The sequence below is a fragment of the Hippichthys cyanospilos genome, chromosome 6, assembly GCF_059441005.1.
Source record: "Hippichthys cyanospilos isolate Australia breed blue-spotted pipefish chromosome 6, RoL_Hcya_1.0, whole genome shotgun sequence".
In the NCBI taxonomy this organism is placed as follows: domain Eukaryota; kingdom Metazoa; phylum Chordata; class Actinopteri; order Syngnathiformes; family Syngnathidae; genus Hippichthys; species Hippichthys cyanospilos.
In genome coordinates, this window is record NC_142374.1 from 19,099,782 (window position 1) to 19,107,017 (window position 7,236).

The 7,236-nt window shown below is 40.5% G+C and overlaps 1 long non-coding RNA gene across 3 annotated transcripts in view; it reads right to left on the reverse strand.

Moving 5' to 3' along the window:
- Positions 1–2,462, reverse strand: part of LOC148422630 (uncharacterized) — a 29,878-nt gene extending 27,416 nt beyond the window's left edge. For 2 of the 3 annotated variants that reach the window (XR_015865817.1, XR_015865818.1), the window contains exons 1-2: positions 2,167–2,462; positions 1,339–1,475 (exon numbers count right to left, since the gene is read on the reverse strand). This is a non-coding gene — a long non-coding RNA (uncharacterized LOC148422630). The remainder of the gene's footprint in view (positions 1–1,338; positions 1,476–2,166) is intronic. The other variant, XR_015865819.1, reaches the window with a different exon arrangement.
- Between the last annotated feature and the right edge of the window lie 4,774 nt (positions 2,463–7,236).

Consider the following 7,236-nt stretch of genomic DNA (forward strand, 5'->3'; position numbering starts at 1 on the left):
AAATATTTACAAGGCTTTTAAACATATTTTGAAGACAATACAAACACATTTGAATAGCGACAGCCAAACCAACGGACGATATCTAATTCAAAAGCATAATTAAAAAAAAAAAAGATATGTAAATCTTTTTTTACAAAACCTGAAAACCAAGTCTAAACCCAAAACTCAATGACTTCAAAATCTGCACTATAGCAGGAGTTCATACTTTTTGTCACTTAAACTGACTGGCTCGCGCTAGGCGGGTGGCCCATGGTAAATACGTCCAAAAATTCAGGTGCCTTGCCCACCCTGCAGAGTGTCCCGGGGACGACGACAGCGAGGACGAGGCCGCTCAACATGGGTTCTGACTGTACTCCATTGAAAACAAGCAATGGATAAATAAACAGAGGAGCTAAGTTGACTGTGCTGTAATTGGCCAGGAAACCAGCAGAGACAAGCTCATTTAAAGTAAATGGATCAGCTTGGAGCGCTGAAGTGCACTTGGCACGCTGCGCAGTGCATTTAGAAGACTTTGGAAAGTCCAACTGACATTTTTTTTTTTCTTCTCGCTAGTGTTTAGATAGTCATTGAAAGGTCTCACCAGGTATATGGCATGGAAACGCAACGCTACGCATGTCACGCCACACAAATATATAGAGCGCAGTTAAATATAGAACGTGTTTATGGCTGACGTCATTAAGACGACTCGGGAGAAAACAAAGGAAATTATGATCGCGATATCCGTGATACAAGTCGTCACATTTGCAAAATGTGCTCATTTTCACGATTTAGCAACCAGAGATATTTCATTTTTCAATTTTCAGTGTAGCTAATTCGCATTATTTCTCTTCAGAATTCACATGCAATATCCAGGATTACTTGACATATTTTTCCATTGACATTCATGCAGACACACTCTCTCGTTCGCCCTCGCACACACACGCACACAGTGGTTAGTCTGGCCAACCTTGTTGACCCACTGGCTTAGCTGTGGTTACACGCTGGACGCAAAGCACTCATTAATGATTTGAGCCCGCTCTTAACTCGTGTAAACAAACAGAGCGAGGCAGCCGCCATTACCGTAACGACGCACGCGTGTGGCCTCCTCAATCAGCCCTCCATTTGTTCATTTTTTTACAGTTAAAAAATAAATAAATACATTTATCTGCACTGAGAGCGTGTGAAAAACCTCAGGCAGCTGTCAAGCGTGTAAAGCATGAGGCTCAAACACGTTTTTAATACACTTCTGCTTTTCCTCAGAGGGCCATTAGGACTGCGAAAGTCATACAAATGTAAGATCACCTCATTTTATTAGATATATGTCATTTTAAAACAAACGGAAGCCGCAGATCGACTTACTTTTCCTGGTAGCTTGGCGGGATGTCATCTTCATTTGCATATGTACTGTAGATCCATGAATGCAAAGGGTCAGATCCACAAATCCAAATGAGAGATTCATGCAAAGGCATGAAGTCGTGTCTCGCGAGGTCATACTTCTGCAAACGAGAGTTGCATTCAAAATCCCTTGCACTCCAAGTTTCCAATTCATAAACTCAACACAATTTGGAGTCGTACTCAGACAAAAACAATTCAAACTCAACACAATTTAGAGTCATACTCATACTTCTTCCATACTTGAGCACACACGATGTCAATTTCAGTCAAAAGCAAGTGGAAAATATATTTTTCTAAGGTATGAATTGTACAGGAAAAACAACTGTGTTAATTGTGAAAAACAACTTAGATGTCAATTTGACTATGGACAAAACTTTTTTACTGCTTTAAAATGGCTAAATAAATTTCCTTTAAACAAAACAAAGAGGTAGGGATAAACAGCTCGCCTAAACTCATAACTGGGGCAAGAAAAATGGGCTAGGCTTATGTAAGTTATGCAAATTTTTCTCAAGGGATATATACATTATCCTATCTATCTATCTATCTATCTATCTATCTATCTATCTATCTATCTATCTATCTATCTATCTATCTATCTAGCTAGCTAGCTAGCTAGCTAGCTAGCTATCTAGCTATCTGCTATCTAGCAAGTAAGCTAGCTAGCTAACGTTAGCTATCCATGCTTGTACCTTAGCTATCATGAAGCTAATAAGATAGTTAATAAGCTAGCTGATAAACTAGCGAGGTAGCTAAAAGAAGTCATATCAAAACAAATATCTGTAAAAAGAGCACCGAATGGAATTTGACGCGGCGTGACGTAGAAGACGGTGCTCACGCGGCCTTGTGGCATGTTTGAAACAATCCGCGCTGACAACCACTTTTATTCTTCTTCATCATCTTTTTGAGCGGACCAAGCGAGTCACAGCGGGCAGGAAAAAAAAGTGTTCCACACTGCATGCCACGGCATCACCGCAAGCCACAATGGCATAAAACACCACAGTGGGGTTTTACGTCTGGTGTAAAATGCCATCGCAAAGCCAGAGCCTCAGCAGTACCCCGTGCACCCCCAGCCACACCGCCTCCAGACAGAGCTGTCTTTGCAGTGGGACGAGAAGCTCGGCCGTGAGCGTGTGTGTGTGTGTAGTTTGGCAGGCCGGCTGAGGTTTATGCTAATGTTTTGGGTGATGGGTCGCGGGCAGGCGGGTGCGGGCAGACCATGGTGGTGGCTGTGCGGCTGCGTGGGGTTTTTTAGCAGACACCGAGCTGCCTTTGAGGGCAAGCATAACAAATTGACTCATTTATTAATTTATTCCCAGTTACTTTGGTCCAATTTTTAAATATGAGTTGAAGATTCACATTTATTTGTTCATTTTGCACATGTAGAAGCTGCACTGTCGATTTTGACCAGACCTTGGAGTGAGACATTGGTCGGTTGGGGGGAGAGGATAACTTAAAAGAAATTTTATATATATATATATATATATATATATATATATATATATATATATATATATATATATATATATATATATATATATATATATATATATATATATATATATAGTTACAAATAAACATCTGCCCAAAGAAAAAGAATTATATAGGCTAGGCTAATATTATATATTTTGGGATTACAGTAGAGATCTCTTCACAAAAACTAAGTAAGTAAGTACAAAAACAAGAAATGTAATTTTGGCCAACCTCCGGCTCATCCCAGTCATCTTTGAACAAATCAAACATAGTTCGTGATCTCCATGAGTCAAATGACGCTATTTCGGCAACCACGCCCCTCCATGTGGAGTCCACGCAGAACACATTTTCCGCAACAACTTTGTTCCGGGATTTCTTGATGACAGGAAAACATGGCGGACGAACTATTGCTTATAGAAGCTCGCCGTTACAAACACCTTTATGATTCTCTGAAAAGAAATACCGTGATCCAAATACCGTAAACAATCCCTGGCGAACACATGTCAGGAAAGGATAAGAGTCTGTTTAGATCATTTGAATCGACTAGGATTCTCTACCTCTATTATACAATAGTGTTGCTTGTATGCTGTAGAGTTCATTTACTGCCCCCTATAGTATGGGAGAATATCGTCTGACTGTGGGAGAAAGCCGCTATGAAGTGGTACAAAACGTTTGCCAGTGCATCAAGTATAAAACCAGCTTGACTTCTGCTGCAGGCTTGTTTTCGCTATAGTGAATTTCAGTACAACACAAATACAGAAAAAAAGTATAATTTAACAGGGGGATTTTTCCTTGCATGAGGAAGTAAGAAAGAGGGAAAGGCTTCAATGCATGGATTCTTTTTTTCACACTGGGGGGCATTTTTGCACATGGAGGTTTTGTTGTAGAGGAGTTTTACTGTAAGCACAGCTTGCAAATATTGTACTTGATCACTTCTCACCACTGTGTGACTAATAATGGTCCCCATTTGTATTTGAAGTATGCTCAAAACGTTAATTACATGAAGGTTAAAAAAAAAAAATCTTTCTTGTGCTTTAGGTTTCACCTAAAAAGAAGCAGAACAGGATTGAAAGCACTCTCCTGTTGAGAGGCGAGCGCAGCTCTGCCAAGCTGGAATCATTTCATCTTAGAAACATATTTCACAGGCAAAATGTGCATTGGCAGATATTTCCTGTCTGAAAAATAATGATTTAATGTACCTGCACTCTAGACTGAGTCTGGACAACACGCTTTTGTCCCACTTCGGACCTCCCCGACTCTCTGTCTCCAGGAGCCTGACATTTATGGTTAACATTAAAAAAAAAAAAAAAAAAAAAAAAGCTTAGTTGTAAATAAGGAAGTGGGCCCAGAAGCCGCTTTGAGGAGGAGGATGATCATATATCACGCAGCGGAGCAGCGAGACAGACAAATCTTGGAGGTGCTCTCGGATTAAATAAATGCCGAAAAATGTTTGGCTAACCCTGAACATGAGTTAGGTAATGTACAGGATGTACGCATTTTCAACCGTGGATGCACACTTTCCAGCATGCGCGTACGTAACTAAGAAGAAATGTAGGGAAACGTAACCTGAGCGTCACGTCTAATGCTGTACACGTACAAAGAAAACATTAAATATTGCATTAATCATCACCGTGCTGACAAATAAAATCTAATATGTATATGTATATATATATATATATATATATATATATATATATATATATATATATATATATACAAAAATTATTAATGCTTTTGCATGACACCAGAAGGCCAACTTCAAAACAAACCTTGGTTTACCAAATAATGTAGACACACATCCCTTGGTACCCTTTTATTTTGAAGGTGTTCCTGGAAGCGTGTCCTGCAAAAGCTTGAATGGTTTTTCTTATTCTCTTTAGAAGCTAGGTAAATATAAACGTAAAGAACACTTTACACATAATAGCGAGCATGCAAGTGTACACTGCAACTGAGATGTTTTGACACGGTCATAATATCTATCAGAACTAATCTGTTGCCTCTCACATCCACTCGATCTTTCTAAAAGTTCTTCCGCTCCACCTACGCTTGTCCATCCATGACCTTTCCACTCTGTCCCTACGTGACCTTTTTTTGCGTTTCGTCCAAAGCTTAAAAAAAAACACAACCGTATTGCACTGCTATGATGACAGAAATCACATTCTGTGGTGGGCGGGGTTTGAATGGCGGAATTTGGGATGAACGATTCCCATCGAAGAGCCGTTCATAAGACTTGGTTTGTCAATGAACGTCACGTCATTATTTTCAGCATTGTCTCACTGAGACAATGAATAAAAGTCTTCTCAAGTTACCTTTCCAAACTTCCGAAGTCCTTGGTGTATTTTGGTGACATTCAAAAAGATGCTTGATGGGCATGATCATGAGAAGAAGCATGAAGTAGGTGGCGGTCACCATGACGCACCAAACAAAACAAAACATCACTTGGCACGCAGCGTGAAAGTCAACCGGGAAAGCGCCCCAGAAAACTTTTCCGCCCATTAGGCGGTCCAAAGCTCATCGGGGCAGGAAGTGAACAGGAGGGCTGAGCTTATAAAAGGTCACTGTAATATTTTTTTCTTCTTACATTGGAGTCCTCGTCTCGACTCTCCCGATGGTGCTTTCCACAAAATTGGGAGACGTGATGCTGGTTGACGCCCAGTGCGAGCATCACGCTTACTGATGTCAACATCACAATTTTGCACTTAAGGGAGTGCCCGCAATCATAAATCAATATTCACGTCATCATTGGCATGGTACTTTTCTTTGGAAGAACCAAACGGGAATTTCAGGCATTTTGCAGTCTGATAAACCGTAGCAGGAAGCCGTTAGAAAAAATTCCCGATGACATATGAATACCCTGAACCTGCATTGCAAAATTTCTCTGGGTTTTTATTTGGTTTTGATTTCTTCTCCCATTCTGGGTTGTTTGGTCTTGTCTTCAGGTTTGTTTTCCTGGTCAGTGTCATGTTAGCGTGATTCCGTCCACCTGTGAACCAGCTTCCCTTGTGTTGGCCAATCAGCTCCCTGTTCCAACTGTGTCTTGCTCAGGTGTTCCTTACTGTCTCATCAGTTTTGAGTGTATTTAGTTTTCTGTTTCTTTTCAGTTTTTGTCAGATCATTGTCATGTTTACCTGCCTGTCTGTCTTTGTAGTTCTTCCTGTTCTGTTTTTCCCGCATTCTGGTTTCCTTTTTGTTTGATTAAAAGATGCCTTTCTGTACTTACTCCCTGCTTCTGAGCTTCTCCAGTCCTGATGAGCGCAAAGTCCACCATAGAGTGATTTTGTTTTTGGCATTAGGGTTGCTTTCAGCTCAAATCCTGGCCTTTCTTGTCAAACTTTTTTTGCAGAGCCGGAATACCAAATACCTCAGTAGCCGCCGTAACCTTGTGGCAGTGAGCCGCTTTGCTCAGGTAAGGGTTGGTGGGGGGGCGGGGGTTCCACTGAATGGTGCGTACTGAGAGGCTGTGGGTTGGGTTTCTTTGAGGTTATGGTCATTCTCCCCTGGGCAAGTGGTTTTGGCCTCGTTGTGTACTTTGGACTAAGCCCGCCCCTCCCCCCTGCCTTGAACAGTAACATATGACCACCTTGGTGGTCGAACACCTGTCACTCCAAACCTCCTTTTTGATCTGACACTTTATTGCAGTTACAAGCTCTACATTTTTTACCCCCCACACCAAAAAAAAAAATCCATCTTTGTCAGAATTGCACATGAGGTACATTAGTCAAAATATCTGCAGAAAAAAAAATCCTACCTCCCTGGTCCTATCTCGTACCTGGAATTCGATTTCGAAGTAACCAATCAAGCAAACCGAGAAAAGATGAAACAAAGAAACAGGAATTGTACTGAAACAAAACAAAGGTGAACTTAGGCCGAGTGTGATCAACTTTTCCAACATTTCATGGGCATTTGTTTTTGGTCTACACATAACCTTTGACCCATCCAAGCCGCTCGTGATGAGATTCTTCGTCCAGAAGCCATTTATCAAAAAAGAGGCGTTCTTAAGACTAGCTCAAGCTTAAGACTTCTTCTATGCTCCAAAAGAGGACACTTTAGGTTGGTTATTTTTTGTGTATCGATACAGATGTTTGAATTATTCTAAATTTGAATAAATCAGACACTGATAGCATGTTTTAAGTCTTTTTTTTTTTTAACCCAAAAAAATGCCTTGCACTGGATAAGGGGTTAAATCACTGAAAAAATATTGAGAATCACTGATTTAGACATATAGAAATCTCTCTTCATAGACTCGGTACTCATTGTTCACCGTGAAAAGTTGTTCAAAAGACTCGCATCGTTTGTGAACGTCACATCATTAGCAACCGACCAAAATCCACCCGAGGTTAGCAACAAAACAAAAGAAAGGGCAAAAAAAAAAAAAACACTTTTGATCTAATT